Raw genomic sequence first — 22,726 nt, 5'->3', positions numbered from 1 at the left:
TGATCTTGGATGACCTTACTGAAAACAGTTACTCCTTTTAGTCAAATTCCTTATCTGTAAAATGAAGGAAATGAACCATCAGTGGTTTCAACTTAAATAGAGCTACTGAAATAGGAAAAAAAATTCACTTCAATAAACAATTAACATTATCTAGATTTTATTGTATTTTTATTTATCTTGGTAGACATTTCCAATTACTTTTTAATCTGGTTCAGGAAGAAATTGGGAATTTTGAAGGTCCAGATTTTGACCCATTTGGATGCATTACCTTTAAAATCCCTTTGTGCTAAAAAAAAGTTTTTTAAAAAATCTGCAACTCTCTTATTCTTTTATTGCAAAAGTGAAAGCCTAAATATCTTTCAAACAACTTGAAGACAAAGATCAGATTATATATTATCCTGTATTCTTTTTTCCAAAGTCAAATAAATGAAGAAATCCTGCCTTAGATGAGCCGTTCAGATCTATAGGTTACAGAACAAATAACTGAAATCTAAAACATTCTACCCCAACAAATACTCTCCTGCTGTGGTTAACCTTTTCAAGTCCAAAACAAGAAGAAAAGGCTGAAGCCCTGAGCTGTGATAGGAATATTGTCCTGACATTTCCTCCATTACTAACTAGCTGAACAACCTAATCTTTGAACATCACTTACCCATTCTCTGAGCTTGTTTTTTTCATCTTCAAAATGAAGGGATTTGAGCAGAATGCTATACTAGGACAAAAGCATTCTATGTCCCAGGCACTGTGATAGCCAGTGAAGTTACAAAAACTAAAAAGTAAACAATCCTTGAGGGCAAGGATTGTCTCATTTTTGGCTTTATAATTCCAATACCTGGCACATAACAATAGGTTAGTAAATACTTTTTGGAGAATTATTATCCAATCTAACAATTCAGTTAAAATGAAAAAAATTATGAAGCAGCTACAATAGGCAAAGTTTTATGATTAGTTCTAGGAAAGAAACAAAAAGAACGGAACAAACCTTTATTAAGTGCCTGCTATATGCTGTGCACTGTGCTAAGTGCTATATATATTATCTTGATTCTCAAAACAATTGGAATGGGATAGAGAGGTTGAGTGTTATTATTATCTCCATTTATAGTTAAGGAAACTGAGACAGAAAAACATTAAGTCACTTATTTATAGTCACCCAACTTGTGTGTGAGGTAAAATTTGACTTCATAGAGCTTTCAATCTAGAGGCTTGTCTCATGTGTAATATATGCACATATTTGTATACCTACCCACATGCATGTATGTGTATTCAATGTATGTGTATGTACACACATATGTAAACAAGTCAAAAGGGGTTTATAGCTGACTACTCATGGCAAAAAGATGGACTACCACATAATGAAAGAGGTTCCCAGGTAAGCAGCAGTGCAATGAAGCAATCAATATGCCAAGGTGTTTCTTATTCCCAAAGAACATGAGACAAACCATTTGTCTATCCTGTCCTAAATAAGTCTGGATTTGGGGGCAAGTAATCTAGTCATCTGGAAAACTGGTGAGCAATTAAGCAATGAGATATATTGTACCTAGAGATACCTTTTCCTGGATGAGAATTTTCTAGGATTTAGGAAATGAATCTCATTTTCTCTAGTATTGGCAACCTTTAAATCTTTACAAATATTTACAAAGTCTTGTTAATTTGTGACCAAAACTTAAAATCAAGTCAGTTATGTTTCTATTACAACTAGTTAATGAGTTCTACCTCCTGTGACTACAATGGTGTCCTGAAAAACCAGAAACTCAACTATTTTAGATTCCTCTTGCATGCATACACAAACTGAATCTTTTAGTGCCAGGCTGATGAACCAATCCCTACATTACTCATGAAATCAAAAACATTTTCCCTTCAGCTTCAGTGTGCAGAGCACTGAGTAGGAGGGGTGTGGAGGGGAGGGAGGAGTCTGAGGAAATGGGAATTATAGTACTTGGCATAGTGAAACAAAAATAAACTAATACTTATTGTGTACTTTAGGGCTGAGCAGATGCTTAGAGAGAGTTAATGAGGGAAGATTTCCTGGAGGAAGTTAGTCTTATGAAGTGTTTTTAAGACGTGTGTCATCTTGGCCATGTCAGTTTCACCTTTGTAGGACTAATCTTCATTCAAAAGAGAGAATTTATGATTTCCAAGGTCAAGTCCAGGATTCTGAGAGGAAAGGGAAAGGTATATATAGGCTTACAGATTCAAAGTTGGAAGAAACCTTAAAGTCAGTTAATCCAACCCATTTTACTAATAAAGCAACTGAGGTCCTGACAGGCTAAACCACACCCAAGATCACAAAGAAAGTGATGGAGCTATGATATAAACCTAGGATGTTGACTCTAAATCCAACATTGTTCTCACTGAGCCATACTGAAAAACTTCTAAGGCAATACTAAAAGATCATATCGTGGGAGAGGAAAGTGGTGAGAAGTCAGGCTAATGGGGTGGAGAACTCTGAGCCTGGAGTAGTTAGCAAAGTGTCTGGGAGAAGTCATATTGTGGAACAATATCTCTTCTTGGGTCCCTTGTCCTCCCTTGCTGAGTGTCCTCCTCCAGTCTACTCCTTCCCAGATCCTACTAGCCCATTCTTTTCATATAGATAATAGAGAGATCTATATTGTATACCTTGTTGAATAAATTAATGAATAAAATTATGAGACATTTACTGTGTTCATTTTGCCAAATAATGGGAAAGCAAATACAAAATAAGCTTTTACCCTAATATTCCAAGAAGATTAATTAAATCTATATGGGAAAGTGATAGCAGGCTGGTTAATATTTAACAACTGGATTTCCAAGAGGAAAAAATATGTGAAGGACACAAGTTTCACCTGCATCATTCACATTTTATCCATCACTTCAAATCTAGACAATCATCAACACAATAAATCAAGCCTATATTCGTAGTGCTGCCAGTTACTGGGTTGTAAAGCTCACCCTAAAATTTAATAATAGACAGCTGGTTTTGAGCCAGCTCCAGCACACTCCTAAGTTATCCTCAGAGAGAGGTATTTTGATGAGTGAAGGTCAGATAGTCAGTGGAGTTATAGGGCAATTAATTAATTGACATTTCTAGAAAGGGTACTGATGATTTGCTTATTGTTCTTAGCCATTAGGAAGATGCAGGGTGGAATGGAGTTCCATGCCACTGAATGGTTAGGGAGCAGCATGATGGGTCTGGGTTGAGTTTAGATATGATGAATGCTCACCAATCAGAAGCCTAAGGTCAAGTCTACTTAAGAATAATGTTGTCATCTGAAAGTTCTAGAATCTCAGATAGCACCAACATTCTAAATTCTAAAGAATCTACAGATGACAGTTTGTACTTCAAATGTAATTTTTGGGGAGGGAAATACTCTTAGGAAGTGAAAAAGTGGATACCCCAGCACAGTCCCTAACAGAGTTTGGTTAAATTATCACCACTTGGCAGATATTTTGTCTGTGACCTTGATGGTTAAATAGAATAAATGTTATGGGAGTTCGAATACAGAAGAGCTCAATTTGAACTGAAAGAAGGCTTCAGAAAGAACGTGGGACTTGAAGTGAACCTTGATTGAGAACATGGTTTGAATACGTGGAGAGTAGAGGCAGATTATGTGGGAGTATTAATGTCAATTTTTCCTTTTCCTTTAAATATTTTATACTAAATCATGCATATATACAGCCTGAGATGTTCATCTTTTCTAATGTTTTCAGCATCTCTAGATGCTAGTGCTGCTGACTAGCTATGATCAAGGGTGATGAAAACAAGATATGAATTGGATGGTTTGATGAAGAAATGAAAAAGCTGTCTGCCATCCTGCTGAGCTCAAATTAAAATGCAGTACATGGACTAGAGCCTTACAGTAGGATATTCAGTAAAAACAGGGGAGAAAGTGATGGTTTGCCTCCTTAATGACAGAGAAAAACAGCAGGGGTCTAGTCTGTAATACTTTGTGCCACAAGGGGCAAATCAATTCACTTGTATATCTATGAGAGGGACTGGGGGGAAGAAGAAGGAAAGGAAAAGGGAAGGAAGGAGAGGGAGAAAGAAAGAGAGAAGAGGAAAGGAGACAGAGCCAGAGACCAAAAGAAAGAGACAGTGACAGAAACAGACACACATACTACACACACACACACACACACACACACACACACACAAACACACTCACACACACACATACACACACACAGGAAGAGAGGAGGAAAGGGAAAGAAAGACAGAGAGAGGAGAATAAAAATGAACTACTTTTCCCTCACAGGGTACAGGCATGCAGCTTTCTTTATTATCTTACATTGTCAATAAGAAATAACCATAATACTAGAAATATTCCCATAAAGGAAGTACTTTTGATTATTTCCACCAAAGTTTTGTTTTGTTTTGCAGAGAACATGAAAGTTATATTAAAAACCCAAAATAAAAATCATTCAGGATTAGAAAGGCATAGAGAGTATTTGATCCGTGTGAAAAATAAATAAATGAAAAAATAATTTAAGTACTTTCTACATGCAAAGTACTGGAGATATAGATAGAAAACTGAAAAAGTGCATAGACAGAGTACCACATTACCGAAATCAATAAACTACAAAACTATAAAAACCAAGTCACAGTTGATGCCTGTAGTACATCTAGCTAATGGTCATGTATTATATTAATTTAACTACTTGCAATCTGAAAAATAAATTCTATCCCTGAATTGAATTTCTTATGGGTGCATTAAAGCACAGTAACAATTTACTTAAAGGAAAGATGAAAGGAAAAAATACGACCACAAGAAATTAATACATTAAATTCTTTGTTTGCCTTACAAATGATCTTAAAACTACATTGCCTTTACAATTATTAAACCAGAATTCTCTTCTTTGTCACTTAACTTTTCATACATTGAAACATATTTTGCAAGTTAAACATAAAGATGTTAAGATGAAGTTAACTAGGAGACAAAAAAGTATTTAATGTTTACATAATTTTAAGATGAGAAGATTGATCACAGCAATCTTCTAATCCTAACAAAATCAGAGGATCATAGATTGAGAGAACTTTAAAGATCAAGTCCAATCTTCTCATTTTACAGAAGAGAAAACTGGGGGGTCAGAGATCCCAAGTCATTTACCCAGTCATACAGTTATTGAGTGTTTGGGGCAGGATTCAAACTCCAGTCTTCCCAACTACAAATCATGGCGCTAGATTTAATAGACCTTTCTTAACTGTTTAATAAATGAAGCAATAGCAGCTCATGGATAATACCAAGCGACTTTGAATCTCATGGTTTGGAACTAAAAGTATCATATGAAACCATCTGGTCCAATAACCAATATCTATTTTAGAAATGGAAAAAAAAACTGGATCAATTTGTTCAATACCATAAGTAGAAAGGCTAGTGTTCAAATTGAGGTTTTCCTGCTCCAAATTCAATGCTCTTCTCACTGACTCACTTCAATAATAATGAGCATTAAACATGAGATACACTGGAGCCAGAGGGGAAAAATGGGGAGGGGGTTGGGAAATGATATAGTCCCTGTTCTCAAGAAGCTTATAAGGAATAAATCATACTCTGAGTGAACCCATGGCAGTCTCTGACTTAAAACTAAAGTCACTTAACTTAAAGCCCATGAGTCTGTCTCCATGACCTAAAGTGAATTCCTTAGGAAACATACCCTTCTCAGAAGGGTAGAACTAGTAGCCATCATGTAGATACACACTACATATTTCTGTAAACCCACCTTCAAATCTGATCTATATTGTATTGTTCAACATACTGATCCTGCTACTAGGAGATTAGACCCTATATTAACTATCTGGTTATAAGAAAATTCAGAGCTGTAAAGTAAAGGTATGAGACACATAGAATCCATTCACTTATAAGCCAAACAGCAACTATATGTACCTGTCCATGGTTACATTACAGTCCAAAAAAAAGTATTTCCTTTCCTATATGGGATAATAAAAAGTAACTAAATTATTCAGAGTGGTAAATTCAATATTTTTACTTCTGACTTGAAACTATTATATGAAATAAAAATGGTATTAGAAAAAAAGCCAATGTTTTAAAATTCATGATACAATCAACATTGTTTAACAATGAACAGGTAAAATTTGGAGACGTAACAAATGAAAAACAAATGTATTCTGAAGATAGATCTCATGTAATATTTAGATGAATGTATAATCGAACATTTCATAATTTAAAAAAAGCAAAATGCTTTTCTCAGTATATTTTGAAAACAAAGCATCAGTTTATAGTTTACAATGATCTTAAACTGAATTTTCTCAGTTAAATTAAGTACTTTGTTAACTACATAATATACTGTTATGTATATTAGAAACTAGAGATCAAAATCATAATAAGGTTTTCAACATCTGAGGCAAATTCCACTGGGGGTGGAGGAGAGGAGAAAAGGATCTTTGTGATAACAATGTTCATTGAATATCTCATTTGGGTTTTCTTAGCAAAGACACTAGAATGGTTTGCCATTTCTTTCTCCAGTTCATTTTACAGATAAGGAAACTGAGACAAATAGGGCTAAGTGATTTGCTCATGGTCATATAGTAAGGGTCTATGGCTAGATTTGAACTCAGAAAGGTGAGTCTTCCTGACTCTAGGCCAGGAGCGTTATCTATCTAGCTGTCTCTTTTTTGGTGTATTACTATAGATAATGAAACATTGTATGATTTGATTAATTCTATGCAGATTTATCATCCTAGCCCAAATCAAATGTTCCTTGGGCAACTGAAACTCAAATTGTTAATAGAATCCATTGGTTATTTAAAAAAATAACCATCCTGAAAATTCTCCCTATTTCACTATTTCTGTCAACATTGTTTTTCTCATCTTTCAGGATCATAATGACAACATTATTGTAGCTCTCTTCTTCTCTCCTTCTTCTCCCTTCTTCTTTTCTTTCCTCCCCTCCCTCCCTACTTCCCTCTCCTCTCCTCTCCCCTCCTCTCTCCTCCTCCCTCTCCTTCTTCCTCTCCCTCTCTTCACATTACATAGGCAACTACCAAATCTTATCATGTCTATCATTATAATCTCTTGCAGAGATGGAGAGAGACTCCATCTCTCTACTCACATAGCTACCTATGTTTATCACAGTTTCCCTAGTCTATTACAAAAGCCTCTCAATTGATTTTCCTGTTAAACATCTCTCCCCTCTCCAATTTAGCCTCAAGTAGTTTTCCTTAGAACTAGATCTAACCATAACACTCCTTCTCTCAAACTCCATTAGCTATTTCCTCTAGGATCAAAAATAAACTTCTCTGTTTAACTTTTAAAGCCCTTCATGAACTGATCCTAACCTTTCATTCTAGCCATCTTTACATAATATTACCTTTCCTGAATTTGGTAATCCAGCCAACCTGTTCTTTACACATAATACTCAATTTTCATCCCTGAATCTTTGCACTGACTTTCTCCCCACATTTGAAATGCACTCACTCTTTCTCTTTGCCTAATAGAATCCTTCTCCTTTTTCAACCCAAAGTTTAAGAATCACCTTGAAGTCCCACCAACTCATCCCCACCAACTTCTAGAGCTTTCACTTACTTTCTTGTATTTGTATTCTCATTCTCCTTCTCTTCTCTTCTCTTCTCTTCTCTTCTCTTCTCTCTCTTCCCCCCCCCCACACATATATGTCTGTATATTGGAATATAAATTCTTTTTTAGTAGGGATTTTTTCAGTCTTTGTGTCTAGGATAGTATCTGGCATAGAATAGGTACTTAATAAATGCTTCTTACTTGATCATTGATTGAGATATAATAAGGACAAAAGTTGTAGTAATTGAGGAATTAAAAATATGGTGGTCAAGATAATAGATATAGAGTTGGAAGGGACTTGGAATGGGGAAGGGTTGAGGTGGAAAGAATGGGAACCAAGTTCTTAAAGTTATTAATTTATTAGTGAAGAGAGACCATGACTTGGAAGCCCATAGATAATTCAACAGGGATCTAAATAGGATGGAGCAAACTTCTGAGGAGAAGTTGCTGCTGAGAGATGGCAGCTGAGGTGGGAGGGTATGGAAATGGTAGTGGGAAATAATACACTGACTCATACTTCTATTCCTTATATATTAGTGAGTGCAAGGAGTACTCTCCTGGATCAGGTCTAACTCAGGTTAGTCCAATGATTCAAACTCGACTAGAATGTAATAAGACACCATAGATTCTAAAATGTAATAAAAATATTTTTTTCTGTTGATGAAGAATAAAAAGGGACATAATTCTCAAGGTTAAAAAAACTAATTTAGATAACTACTTCCCTCCACATCTTCATTCACCATAGCCACCTAGGTACAGTAGACCCCATTCTAGAAAAAGGCTTTCTGGGCAATAGGGCAGCTGGCTATTTGGACGTCAATATTGAGAGGAAAGGATTAGGAATCTTGTCTCCCACAGAAGGGAATTACATTTTCTTGGGAGGTCAGTATGTAAGACAGAGTCTTGGCTTCCATTCTCATTTCAACTCAGCTGGAAATTATGCTTGTCTTAGATTAATAGGATAGGTCTCTTTACAATTAATCACCCAGCCTCACGACAACTTCAACACTTCAAAGATCTTTGATTTCATCTGCTTGAGTGCACTCTCCATCAACATAGAATGACTTAGTAGATGGTCTTCAATTAATCATTTCTGTGTTTGTTTTAAAATAAGATATAGGCCATTTCAAGACATACACAAAGCCAAAAAATCACTACCAGATTAAAACATGACAAAACTGGTCTTTTAAATATCTTAATGGAAGACTCAGCTTCCCCCATAATAGATCTAATTAACTGTATGGCCATTAAGATTGGTATAAAAAATGAAGTGACATAAGGTTGACCTATTTGGCTATGAGATGAGTGATGTCATGTCCAAGTTCAATAGCAGACTGATTGCCAACATTATAGCTAGCACTTATATAGGGCTTTAAAGTTTGCAAAGCACTTTACAAATATTATCATATTTTTTCTCATCATAACTCTTGAAGGTAGGTTCTATTATTATTGCCATTTTTGCCAAAGAGTAAGCTGAGGCAAACAAAAATTAAGTGACTTTTCTGAAGTCACACAGCTAGCAAGTATTTGAGGCAGAATTTGAATTCAAATCTTCCTAATTCCAGCTCCAACATTCTATTTCCTTTATTACCACATTGCTCATTAGCTCCAAGGGACTTAATGGTAAGCTTGAAGGTCTGCACCCACTCCCATATACACTAAAGAATTGTTTTTTCTTTATTCCCCCAGGGATCTCATCATCTTTCAAGATCACTTTGGTCCTGGTATACACACTTTAGCAGTACCCTCATCCCTAAGACCTCTCTGATTAGATGGTAGAGCAGGGCTCCTCATTGAATTTCCATTTAAGGAGGGTACTCAGTTTATCCATTTCTTCATTTCCCTCCTAATTTTCTCCTCATTCCCTGAACCAGTATCTTCCCTTCTCTTCTTCTCCTCCAGCTTTCTTTTTTTTTCTTTCCCCCATTAGATTGTAAGCTTTACTCGAATAAGGATTGTATCTGAAACATTTAAGAGTTTAACAAATGTTTGTTGGCTGACAAGATCTATCAAGAAAGTCAATCATAATTCACATTTTTATGGCATCTTAAGGTTTACCAAATACTTTCTTCATAACAATCCTTTGAGGTAGATAGTGCAAATATTATTGTTGAAAGAGAGGCAAAATGATTTGTTCTCATTTTCCTTTGACTTTAAAGTCAGTTTCTCAAAGAAAAATGTGATCAATCATGGTATTTTTGATAATATGTTTCATTACTCAAATTCAGCAGAGGAAATATAAAATGATTGGAACATTTTGGGGAAAGGGGAAAGGAAATAAAGTTAAGATGGGAAGAGAGAAGGAAGGGAAGACAATGAGAAAGGTAGGGGGAAGGGGAAGAGAAGGAAAGGAAGGGGAAGAGAGCAGAATGAAGGAAAATACATCAAAATTTCAGTATAAAATTCTAGTTGGAAGCTTGGGAATTATTGATTATGATGTAAATTTCAAGAGCAAAGAATGAAAAATATTGGACATAGCTCTTTCTAGGTATTATCAGAAGTTTTTATTTGCAATGGAAAAGACAAAGTCTATGACTAATGTGAACAATGATTTTTCTCTTCTCATTATTTTCTCTCAGCAGCTTTGAAAAGAAAACCTGGGGTGGGAAGGATAGTGCAGAGCTTAGGGAATGACAAGACAAAATCACACTTCAGGGGAAGCTTCGAGGGAATAACTGAGAAAGCATGGTAACACACACCAGAAGGAGGGGACCAGAAAAGAGAGACTTGCCCTCTTCGCCATCGACACCAGTGCCACTTCATTTCCCACCTCCACACCACTACTCTACATATTTATTTTTCACTGCTTAGGTTTACACTGAATAATAAATAGGCCCTCAGGCTAACATCAGTATGTTGTAGAATCTTAGCTAAAATCTGGCACTGCCTCTGTCATACTCTATTGTCTGAATCCATAGAAAAAAATATGTATTTTTTGGGGGGGAACATAAGGTTTTACAAAGGTGAATGTTGAATACTATTTTTGCATGTACTTGGAAAAAATAAAAAGCTATTAAAATATCAAAAAAATAAACCTTACAAGCATTAAAAATTTGTATTTTTGCAAACAATTGGCCATTATGAGAAGATAGACCTCATGAAAATGTAGGTAGATTTTGGGAGAGTAAATCATTAAACATTTATTTAGTGCTTACTACTAGCTGGGCACATAGTTGTTGAGTGCTATGGATAGGAAAAAAAGCAAAAGCTAATCACTGCTTTCAAGGAGTTCCCAATCTGAAGTACTCCCAATCAGGAGTACCTGATCTAATTAATCTTAAATAATTATGTATTTTAACATGAGATAAGTGACTAATTAAAAGCCCATATCTAAGTATGAATAAATCTGACTTTAAAATGTTCAATCTCCTGCTCAAATTATTTCAGATTTATTAAGATAAAGCTGTTTGAGTTTCATTTATCACTTAGATCTGCTAAGGGAGGGTACTGGGCAGTAAAAACAACCATCAAATTATCATAAACATATTCAAAAAAACTAGAGTTAATTTTAGAATTCTTGGCAATTGTCTATATTTTGCAAGGTACACATTTCTATTTGTGGTACTTCATCATGGCATGACAGAGAACACGGGAAAGACAAATTCCAATCTAATATAAGCTCTCATAGAAACCCAACATTCTAGAATAATTTGATGAATGATGTTGAATGTCAGAGGACATGTCTAAATCAGAAGGAGCTCACCATCACACTGATGAAAAGGACATAAAATGTTGAGCCACATTTTTTGAAGACTATCTGTTAAGCTACTACATATTACTGAAGAGAAAATATACAGAATGCAGATGAAATTATAGGTACTTGATTTATCAAACTACAAATGAAACAGGATAATTTTGTAAAAAGAAGCATGGCCTCTGAGAAAGTTGTTTCACACTAGGGGAAATGGCAAGAATCTACTAGTTGAACACTGAATAAACTGGAAAAGACACTGTGATTCAAGAAAGGACATACAATTCATTATGAGAAAAGTCTTGCTTAGCAGCCCCATATAGATCTGCCACGAACAGAACTGAGACTCAGTTTTTGCGACTGTGGAAGGTAAGGGCAATAATTAGTGATCTGTATTAGGTGTTATTCATAATATGTTTTTTTAGAGCCAATTAATTTGCTGTTATTCAGTTGTTTAAGTTGTGTTTAATTCTCCATGACTCCAATTTTGGAGTTTTCTTAGCAGAGGTACTGGACTAGTTTGCCATTTCCTTCTCCAGCCCATTTTACAGATGAGGACACAGTTAAGTGTTACTTAACAATGACTTACCCAGGCTCATACAGCTAGTAGGTATGTGATGCCACATTTGAACTTAGATGAGCCTTCCTGATTCCAGGACCAGCACTCTGTGCATTATGGGGCCACCTAGCTGCCAGCTAATAACTTTATATGCCACACATGGATTGGTCCCCAGCTAAAGCTATCCCATTTAGTGTCTATAGTATTCTTTGAAAGAATGGAAGAAATGCTCGAGGGAGGGGGAAAAGGGAGAAAAGAATAGAAAATAAAGGGATTAGGAGGCTGGAAACAGTGAAAGAATATGATTTGGAGAAGAAACAGACTGTTCAAACACCAAGGAAATATAAGAGGGTCAAAGTTCTTTTCGAATAAGTAGAAATGAATACTCTGTCAATGAAGCAACTTCTTGGACTCCATGGAATCAGTAGCATACACAAACATCACCAGGAGAAGGAACAGTTAATATTGGCTGCAGAAGAAGTCCTTAGGATAGGCAATAACTTGTCGAGGAGTAGAAAGACATTCATATATCAACATCTTGTAAATAAATATTAGATATATGGTCTTTCCAGAGCAGGTGTCAGGATAGTTTTTAATCAAATGAAATAATATACAAAATTTAACAAATGTTGACAGCATTTGCAATACTACTGAAACACAGAAACAATGGAATTTGATACAGAGTAAAAAACTGTTACAAGGGCACTAGGTGGTGCAGTGGATAGAGTGCCCACGCTGAAGTCAAATCTGACCTCAGACACTTGATACTAGTTATGTAACCCTGGGCAAGAGGGAGAGAAGGAGGAGACAGAGCAAGGGAAGAGGGAAGAAGTGGGGAGACAAAGACACAGAGAGAGACAGAAAGAAAGGAAATAGTTACAACAGGCTGGTTTGCACCATCAGATCCTAGATAAACTATTGAATCTATCTGAACTCCAGTATCCTCAACTATAAAAAAAGGTTCCCAATGACCTCTAAGTTTCTTTTCAGCTTTAAATCTGATTGTATGATGTGACTGATTCAATGGTCTGTCTCCCCACCAGCTGTTTCATGTTAGTGCCCCAGAATCTCTATCTGTACTATGGAAAGGCAACTGATCTTTTCAAATGAAGAAACACTTTGTGTCACTTGACCTGGATGCAATTTGTGGTACAAAGCCTCACTATACTTCTAACATTAGTTATAAAGGCACATCATAATAGCTGACAAGGGGGCAGTGATAAAGGATTTCAACCCGGCAGACATTTGGTAAAAGTGGGGCAGTTGAGAAAAAGATGAATTGACTTAATGATGATTTCGTCTATTAAAAGGTAGAAGCAATTGAAGGGCACTGCTATTCGGGACATAGCTAGTATAGGAATTGAGGTTCTCAGAGGTTAAATAGTTTATTCAAATCACATAGGCAGAAAGTAACAGAATTCAGATTTGAATGCGAGACCTCTGATTTTTAAAGCCAGCAGGTTTCCTTCTGTATCATGCTTCACTTTAGAGTGTAAAAAAGCTGCTCATGTTACCTAGTGTTTTTATTTTATAGGTAAGGAAACAAGTCCAGAAAGCAATAACCATCCTATTTTGGAGCACATCATGGATAAAGATGGGCCAGCCAGCATAATGTGACAGATCTCCTTAATTTTAGAAAAATGACTTTCAAAGTGTTTAAAGAATGCAGGAAATTGGCTCAAGTGCAATGAGCTCAAAAACGATGTCATGATAAGAAAGGGAAAAAAAAGCTTTCTGAAGTGACAGACTTGTCTGTAAAGAGATCTCAACCAAGAAATTTAAAGATATGTATAGAAGATGAAAGAGCAGGTAAGTGAAGACTATTTTTAAAAAAAAGTTATAGCTCTAGAGAAGTGTCAGGAATGCTAAAGTCCAGGGGGGGAAAATAGGGATTTTCAATGAATGCCAAATACAACAAAAAAAATAACTTTAAAAAAAAGGTATGCTGGGTACAAGAAGAAAAAACAAATGTCAAACTTACTTGGGGTAGAGGAGAGGGAAAGATAGGATTACTTAGTACTAATTTGGTTTTAACTACTAAAGGGAAAAGGGTGAGCACATGAAATAGGAGAGGAGTGATTCAGAAATCCACAGAGGAGAAACACAAGATGTGTCACATTTATTTTCAAATTTCTGAATATAAAAGGATATACAAAGTACAGTTAGAACTCATTTACAAGAAAAAGGTCACTTTGTTTTCAAATAACCAAAATAACACTTTTACAAAGAAATCTTCCCTTTTATCTGGCACTACAAGGGCTCAACTCTCTCAGCCCTGTTCTTTAAAGCTCCTTCACTAAAGACAAGCCCAGATTTACTAACGTCTTTGTATTAAATTAATCCAATTAGGAAGATGGCATCAGGAAGAAGAATGGATACTGTCTAGATGAGTCTAGTTTGGAGAAAGAGGAGGAAAGTGACAAAATCAGAAAATGAGCATCAAATGACAGATTATAGCAGTTGCCAAGAATTTCAGGCTTAATAATCATCATTTAGTAACTGCATGAGAATAAAGAGGGGGAGGAAGTAGTGACAAGAAGTAATCTCTCAGAAAGATACTTTAAAGCAGAGAAAATTTGAGTTAAATCATGATATTAATAAGCTTAAGTCATTAGTCTAAGGAGACAATTCTTTTTCTCCCCATGTAAAGTACATTCTTCTATGTTTGACATAATTTTAATACTTGTCTTTCATAATAGTCTGATTCATTTGCCATTTTTAAATTTGGTTCTTAAAGTTTATGGGCTTGAATTCTTTTATGCAAATTTCAAAAGATAATATAGAGTACCCAATCTCATCTCCATTTGCTAATGATAAGTTGTTTCTGAAGATGCAAATATATAGTTGGAGAACTGGAGTTTAATAATCAAAGACATGCCAAATGAGGTTTTTTGGTCTTTTAAGCACAGACTTTCATTACTCAAAGTAATCTTCTTTGATCTTTTAACTTAACACATAGACAAGTCTCTGGAAACCTCTCAAAGTTAGGTTGATTACCTGTTATGATCCATTTGTAAGTTTTAAAGAGGGAAAATATGTTGTGTGTGTGACAAAAGAGTCAAAATTAAATTTAAGCAGACATTCAAAATATATTTTCAAATATGAACAAAAATATTGTCAGTTCTATATTAAAGAAATTATGCATGTTACATACTCAGACAATAAAGAGGGTATGTAATTATATTATTGAAAGGAAGCTCGGAAGCTATTAGGGGCAATGAGGCATTGCTCTCTCTGAGATAGGCCATGTAGCCTGTATGTTAAGGACCATGCCTAAGTGTGAAGGAGCAGGATGATTCTCCAAAAGCCCCCAAAGCTGTGACTCATACTTGAAGGAATTGCAAACCAGCTTTACTGACACAGATGTTGCTTGCGAATTGGGAAGGAAATAAATTAGAGGCAAGAGGGAAGAGGAGAGAGGTCAGACAATGCACCTGCCTCTCAATCTCCTTGTATCTTTATCATCCTCTCACATGAAGGGATCTGTTCTGCTGGTCAGAATTAGATCCTCAGCAGCCACTAGCAGGTGGCTACCATAACAGGAAGCCATCTAGTCCAACTTGTAATTTAATCGATTTATTCTATAATCTGTGTGATAGGATCAGTACTTCTCTAATGTTACTTCTCTCCAACCCATAACATGGAAGTCTTGAGCTAAAAGAATTGACCCCAAGTTGTTCTGGCTTTAGCTTCTATTCCTTCTCTTCCTACCTGTTCCAATCAACATGAGGTAGATCAAGGACAAAGGTTCCCCTGGGACTTTATTGGCTCTGGCTCCACTAACACAATTCCCTGATCATCTAGGATCATAAGTCCCAGCCATTTAGTGTCTGGACCTCTCAGTATGTTGGGTGCCTAAGGTTACACAAATCATCATACTCTAATGACCTATTGACATATTTTCAGATGGAGACAAGTACAACTCTATCCTTGTTGCAAACCTCATTGACTTAAAGGAGCCTCATTTCATCCCAAAACTAAATCTGAACTAAGAGGATGCTGGCATTAAACTGTACTACAAAACCTAGCAAGTATTTTGAAGATTTATAGAGAAAGCACTCCCTACTCCTAAGAGCCATCTATTCCCTATTGAAATCAATCTATTTAGGACTTTCCCCTGATTTGTCAAGACTAAATCTCTTTGCAACTCCCACCCATTGTCTCTAGCTCAGTTCTCTAGGAAGAACAAGTATAATCTGAACGAAGAAGGCCCTCAAATAACACCAAGCAGAAGTTCTTTCCTTCCTTCTCTCTGTTCCCTTTCCCCATTTAAGGCTTCTCTCTGCCAAGCTAAACTACCACATTCCTTCAACCAATCCTCCCAATGGAGAAAATAGCTGGGACTTATGATCCCAGATGACCAGGAAACTGTAGTAATGAAGCAAGGACCAATCAGGTCCTGGGGATTATTGACCTATCTCATTTTGATTGGAAGAGATAGGAAGAGAAGCAATAAAAGTTGAAGCCAGACCAGCTTGGGGAAAATTCTTTTAAGTCAAGACTTCCTATGTTATGGGTGAGAGAGAAGAAAGAAGATGCTAGATCCAACTGGTTCCCCTTCTCTGGGAGTTGTCCAACTTGCCTTTCTAAAATGTAGTGTTCACACCTGTCAGATTGGCTAAGATGACAGGAAAAAATAATGATGATTGTTGGAGGGGATGCGGGAAAACTGGGATATTGATGCATTGTTGGTGGAGTTGTGAACGAATCCAACCATTTTGGAGAGTAGTTTGGAACTATGCTCAAAAAGTTATCAAACTGTGCATACCCTTTGATCCAGCAGTGTTACTACTGGGATTATATCCCAAAGAGATTATAAAGAAGGGAAAGGGACCTGCATGTGCACGAATGTTTGTGGCAGCCCTTTTTGTAGTGGCTAAAAACTGGAAACTGAATGGATGTCCATCAGTTGGAGAATGGCTGAATAAATTGTGGTATATGAATATTATGGAATATTACTGTTCTGTAAGAAATGACCAACAGGATAATTTCAGAAAGGCCTGGAGAGACTTACACGAACTGATGCTGAGTGAAATGAGCAGGACCAGGAGATCATTATATACTTCAACAACAATACTATTTGATGACCAGTTCTGATGGACCAGGCCATCCTCAGCAACAAGATCAACCAAATAATTTCCAATGGAGCAGTAATGAACTGAACCAGCTATGCCCAGAAAAAGAACTCTGGGAGATGACTAAAAACCATTACATTGAATTCCCAATCCCTATATTTATGCCCATCTGCATTTTTGATTTCCTTCACAAGCTAATTGTACAATATTTCAGAGTCTGATTTTTTTTGTACAGCAAAATAACGTTTTGGTCATGTAAAATAAAATAAAATAAAATAAAATGTAGTGTTCAGAACTCAATACAATACTCCAGGTGTGAGTTAATATAGGCAAAGTCCAGGAATCCTGACATCTTGATGTTGTCTAAGATTGTATTAACTTTTCTAGCTACCATTTTGCACGTCCTCCATGTGGTCAATCCTCTGGAAGATTTACAAGAAGACAGACACTATGAAGTATGATTTTTATTATTGGATCACAGATTCACTGAAGGAAAAAAAGGAACATCACCTTATTGAGACAAATAGTTAGCCTGTAGTCCTTTAGAAAAAAATCATTTTTCACATAAACTATTGTATTCAGTGATCCACATGATTTTGCTTTTACTTACTGAAACTACTGATCATCAATTCATCATTGACTACTCTAATTATAAACTGACTATACCCAGAAATTGTCTCTCCACTTTTTCCTTTGTTTCACTATAAATTCACAAATCCTATGATTTGTTGGCTTTAGAAGATTCCCGAGACCTTTTCTCCTTAAAGTTATGTAAAACAAAAACTAAAATGTAAATACACTGGAACAATTGAAAGGAATTATATGATGACAAAATGTTTCTAAAAGAGAGGTAACATGTCTACTAAGACCTTTATGTCCTCAAGTATCAAAGAATTTTAATAATATTGAGAGTCTGTGAATTTTTTCATTTGGATTTTTAAATTTTATTTTTAATTTATGGAATAAAACAAGCATTTCTATAACAGTACAATTAAAAAATTTTACATGAAACTAACTGTAAATCTACCTTGCACAATTTGCTATTTCTTTCAAATATACAACAAAATTATCATGTAAATTTTTCTTTCTTTTCCTCTCCCCTCTCCTCACCCTACAGATAACTAATAATTTGGTTTTGATAAATTTATGGGAAGAAAGGAAAGAGGAATACACTAGGGAAAAGAATTAGAACTTACTAGTTATTTTTTTTTATTTAATAGCCTTTTATTTACAGGATATATACATGGGTAACTTTACAGCATTAACAATTGCCAAACCTCTTGTTCCAATTTTTTCACCTTTTACCCCACCCCTCCCCTAGATGGCAGGATGACCAGTAGATTTAAAATATTAAAATATAACAGATACACAATAAGTATACATGACCAAAAGTTATTTTGCTTAAAAAAAAAATAGACTCAAATATTTACAATTAGTTGTGAAGGAAAATCAAAAATGCAGGTTATAAATATAGGGATTGGGAATTCAATGTAATGGTTTTTAGTCATTCCCAGAGTTCTTTTTTCTGGCATAGTTGGCAGTTCATTACTGCTCCATTAGAAATGATTTGGTTGATCTGGCTGAGGAGGCCTTCCATCAGAACTGTCATCATATAGATTTTGTTGAAGATATAATGATCTTGGTCCTCTATTTCACCAGCATCGTTCGTGTAAGTCTCCAGGCCTTCTGGAAATCATCCTGTTGGTCATTTCTTCAAACGTAATATTCCAAATATTCATAACCACAATTTATTAGCCATTCTCCAACTGATGGACATCCATTCAGTTTCAGTTTTAGCCACTACAAAAGGGGCCAAAACATTCGGGCAAACATACAGGTCCCTTTCCCTTCTTTATAATCAATTTGGGATATAATCCCAGTAGTAACACTGCTGGATCAAAGGGTATGCACAGTTTGATAACTTTTTGAGCATAAGAACTTACTAGTTATTTCACATAATCAGTATGTGAAGAAAAAAGAGTATGCCAACATGGAGGAAGGGGAAGTGGGAACTTTTGCCTGAACTGAACAGAAGACAGTACACACAATAAAATAGATGGAGTTTGGAGTAGAAAAATAATAAAATCAAACAAGGAACTATAATGAAGAAACAGGAACAAGGAAAATAGCATTAATAGAGGGTGGATAGAATAAGAGGCAGATTAATTTTATGTGAAACAACTATCACCTTTAGAAAAGAGATTATGAAGTGGGAGATTAAAGTGATAGAACAAAATCCTGTATATGGGGTCTGAAGGAAAAAAGAGAAAGGTAGAATGGAAGCAGATTTCTCATAAGTGTTGAGCACATACTCATACTCAGTAGTTTCTTCACTGTAAAACAAAGGGGTTAGGGGAGGTAGGAGGAATAGGGTCTCTCATATTATCATGTTTATCCCCAGGGCAGAGCATCATTCCTGGCAATATGGTGAGGACCTATTGAATGATTTTTTTTCTCTTTAATTTGTAACACTATTGAATTGTTAGAGAAGGAGGATGCAGATGTTCAGCAATAATTTTCACTGCCCTTTCCTTACCCACTTTGTCTCTGGAGATGTAATCAGTCACACCCTGTTACCAGTTCATTCTAAGTTTAAGAGCAATATTTAGCCCATCAAGTCTCACAAGTTCCTTCTGTGTTCCTTTAGGGAACTGACAGATAGTAAATGAAAAGTTAGCATAACCAAAATTGCTCAAAGCCCTCCAATCAAGGATTCCTAACATATAGGGTTTTTGTGTTGTAATTAGAATTTACTTTTTTCTTTAGTTAATCCCTCTTTGAGAGTTGAGGCAAAGGTATGTAATGGGTATCTGCTACTACTCAGTCACTGGCAGTAGAAGCTGGAGAAAGAAGAGACTTTTTTTTTTCTTTTTTAAAAAATTATTTTGAATTTATGGAATAAAACAAACATTTCCATAACAGTATATAACAATGAAGATGATTGCAAATGCAACCACAAATCAATTAAGTACAACTTGCTATTCCTTTTAAATATATAATAAACTTATCATGTAAACTTAAAGCCACCCTGATGACACATTACACATAAATATTGTTCAAAGATCTATCCTTGACCTTTTCTCCCACCATACTATTTTGGTAAACTCATACTACTGAATGGCTCCAACAATAATCTCTATGAAAGCAATTGTCCAATATATCTTTTTTTGCCTTTTAAAAATTCATTTTATTTTATTTTTAATTTATGGAATAAAATAAGCATTTCCAAAACATATGACAAAAAAGACAATTATATATGAAACTACAAATGTACTACTACATAGAACTTGCTACTCCTTTCAAATATACTCCTTTCAAAAATACAAATATGTAAATTTCTTTAATTTTTTGCCTTTTTCTCCTGCTCCCTCAAGGATGGCTATCAATGGCCACAAATAGGTGTATATATATAAAATTATTCTAACACATTTCTATTCATCAGTTCTTTTTTTGGATGCCCTTTATAGGTAATTTGGGCATTTATAATAGACAAAATGACTTATTTTGAACAGATCTTTTTTTTTTTTTTTTTAAACTTTCCTCAGCCCTTAAAAGCATGGTTATAACTGATGGTTTCAGCCAATCTTTGTTCAGAGATGCTTGTAAAGATGATGGTCCTCTTCAATCTCTTTCCTCCTTAGTTATAGTTAAGTCCTAGCCTGTATTTTGTGTTTTGTCTTTTGCCTAAGAGACCTGTGCTGTCAATCTTTTTTTTTTCCTGGTTTAGCTCTTGATGTTCCCACTTCCCATACCCTGAAATCTCTAATTTCAAATTAGCTCACTGAGTTTATATAAGCCTAATGGGCCAACCCCTTTAAATATTCAGAAGTTCTAGGAAGAAGTCTGATTCACATCATGTGTATATATGAGGGGGTGGGGGTGGGAAAGTGTTCTAGTTCTTTTTCCTTTTATCTCTAGGTATTTTAACTATCCTTCTGCTAATTTTATTTTGAATAATATATGCCAATCATTTCCTCATCATATTTATTTTTGTTCCATGTCTGCCTTTGTTTTTTTTTTTTTTTTCTTTCCTTATGCCTTTCACTTCATAATGCAGCTATACTTTAAGGTCTAACAGGAATAAACTGGCCAGAGACATCAGACAAATTCAACCATTCTTTCCACTCAAAACTGTTTTTTTTTTTTTTTTTCCTATCCAGGCTTGCCAATGATTGAGGACTGGTTCCAAATTATTTCATTTTAAAATGACAAAGGAAAAAATGCAGTCTTTACAAAAATTAAATTCAAACCACTTACAAAATGACTCTCCCTATTTCATCAGCAACCTTCCTAAAAGTAATTCACTTTGCTTCTTCTTCTTCAATTTAAAGGTCTATTTTTTGTTGTTGTTTGTAAAACTCACTATTCTTTTGTATTTGGCATAGAACCAAAGAGCAAGAGAGTCAGAAGGGACCTCTGGGATCACCCAGTCCAAGCTTCTAAATCACAGATCCAGTGACAATATCCTCATGTGTGGGCTTTACTTCTGCTTACTAAGGCACATATTTGCATTTCTTTTTTGGACAGCTCCATTAGATAGAAGCAATTTTTCCTTATGTTAAACTGAAAATCTTCTTGGCTTTTTGTAACTTCCACCCATTAGTCCCAATTATGCCTTTCAAAGCCTGACAGAACAAGTTTATTCTCTTTTTTCTTTAGTCTTTCCACTTCCAATAACTGAGTTCAAGTAATTGCCTCACTCCCCCAAGACTTCCTTCACTCATTTTTTGATTGTCATGTTTTAGACTGTCCCATCTAAAATGTGATGCCAAGAACTAAACCTAAGCCTGCAGATGTAGTATGATCAAAGCAAAGTATAAAGGAATTATTACTTTAAAACATATTTTGATAATTGCATTTCAATATAATTAGTTTCTTTTGAATCCTGTACTTTAGGCATTTGGAAGCATTATTCTGAAAATTATCATCCTATTTTCCATTATTCTGAAAATAGATTTCACCAGACTGCCAAAGGGTCCCAAGATGCTAAAATATTAAAAATCCTTGCTCTAGACTCAGTCAAATATAATATTAACTTTCCCCTCCTTCTATACTAGCACTGCTGATGTGTACTAGAATAATGACCTTTCCATCCTATAAAATCCCCAAGTTTTTATCACAAGAAATGTTTATTAGCTACTTTCCAGAATTGGCATCTTCTCCTTGCTTCATATGATATTTCCAGCTTTTCTTCTTTAGAGTGTAGGGTTTGGTGGTGTAGCTTTAACTCTTAAATAAGTCTCCATAAAGTCATTGTATTCCTATCTGATAAGACCACCTCCTATTCCCATTATTTATGTATAACTACTGAAGGAGCATTACAATGGAAATCAAGATTTCCATTAATTAAGATGCAATTAACATCTTAATTTTAAAAATCTGAAGAGGAAGAAGAAAGAAGGAAGGAAGGAAAAAAAAAGGTTAAGGATAAAAACAAATTATCAGGAATGGTACTAGGAAACAGCTTTGTTAAAAGATAGAGACAGAGACACACACACAGAAAATATTAAATGAAAACTAGTTTCCTTCTATCTTCTGTAGAAATAGCAATTCTTCTAACTCTTTCCAAAAAACATTTCAATCACCTAAGAAAAATCCATTTGAATTTCCAAAACACTCCACACCACAAAAAAAGATTTTTCACATGAATTTGCTGCCTAATCAAAGCATGTAACAGACTAGGTTTCAATAAGATTATATATTGGTAACTCAACTGCTGGTCTTCTCCAGATAACTATAAAATAATATGCTACACTCCTTTACCAGGCAATTTTGTCTTCTAGTTTGCTACTGCATCCTTTGCTAAAAAAGTAAGCTCACTAGCCACTGGAAAAAATGCAATTTAGAAGACATTTAAGATCCTGCTCAATCACACTGGCAATTGGAATAAATC

General features: G+C 35.3%; 1 protein-coding gene and 1 long non-coding RNA gene across 2 annotated transcripts in view; one reads left to right on the top strand and one right to left on the bottom strand.

Annotated features, from left to right (window-relative positions):
• Positions 1–22,726, bottom strand: part of LOC111719365 (guanine nucleotide-binding protein subunit alpha-14-like) — a 123,199-nt gene that overhangs the window by 93,362 nt on the left and 7,111 nt on the right. The window lies entirely within an intron of this gene.
• LOC116420466 lies at positions 996–21,711 on the top strand. The gene is made up of 5 exons (XR_004230795.1): positions 996–1,369; positions 11,408–11,568; positions 13,293–13,567; positions 20,994–21,129; positions 21,219–21,711. It is a non-coding gene; the product is annotated as an uncharacterized LOC116420466 (long non-coding RNA).

Source organism: Sarcophilus harrisii, chromosome 1 (assembly GCF_902635505.1).
Source record: "Sarcophilus harrisii chromosome 1, mSarHar1.11, whole genome shotgun sequence".
Lineage (NCBI taxonomy): Eukaryota > Metazoa > Chordata > Mammalia > Dasyuromorphia > Dasyuridae > Sarcophilus > Sarcophilus harrisii.
This window is presented reverse-complemented; position numbering and strand designations above follow the sequence as displayed.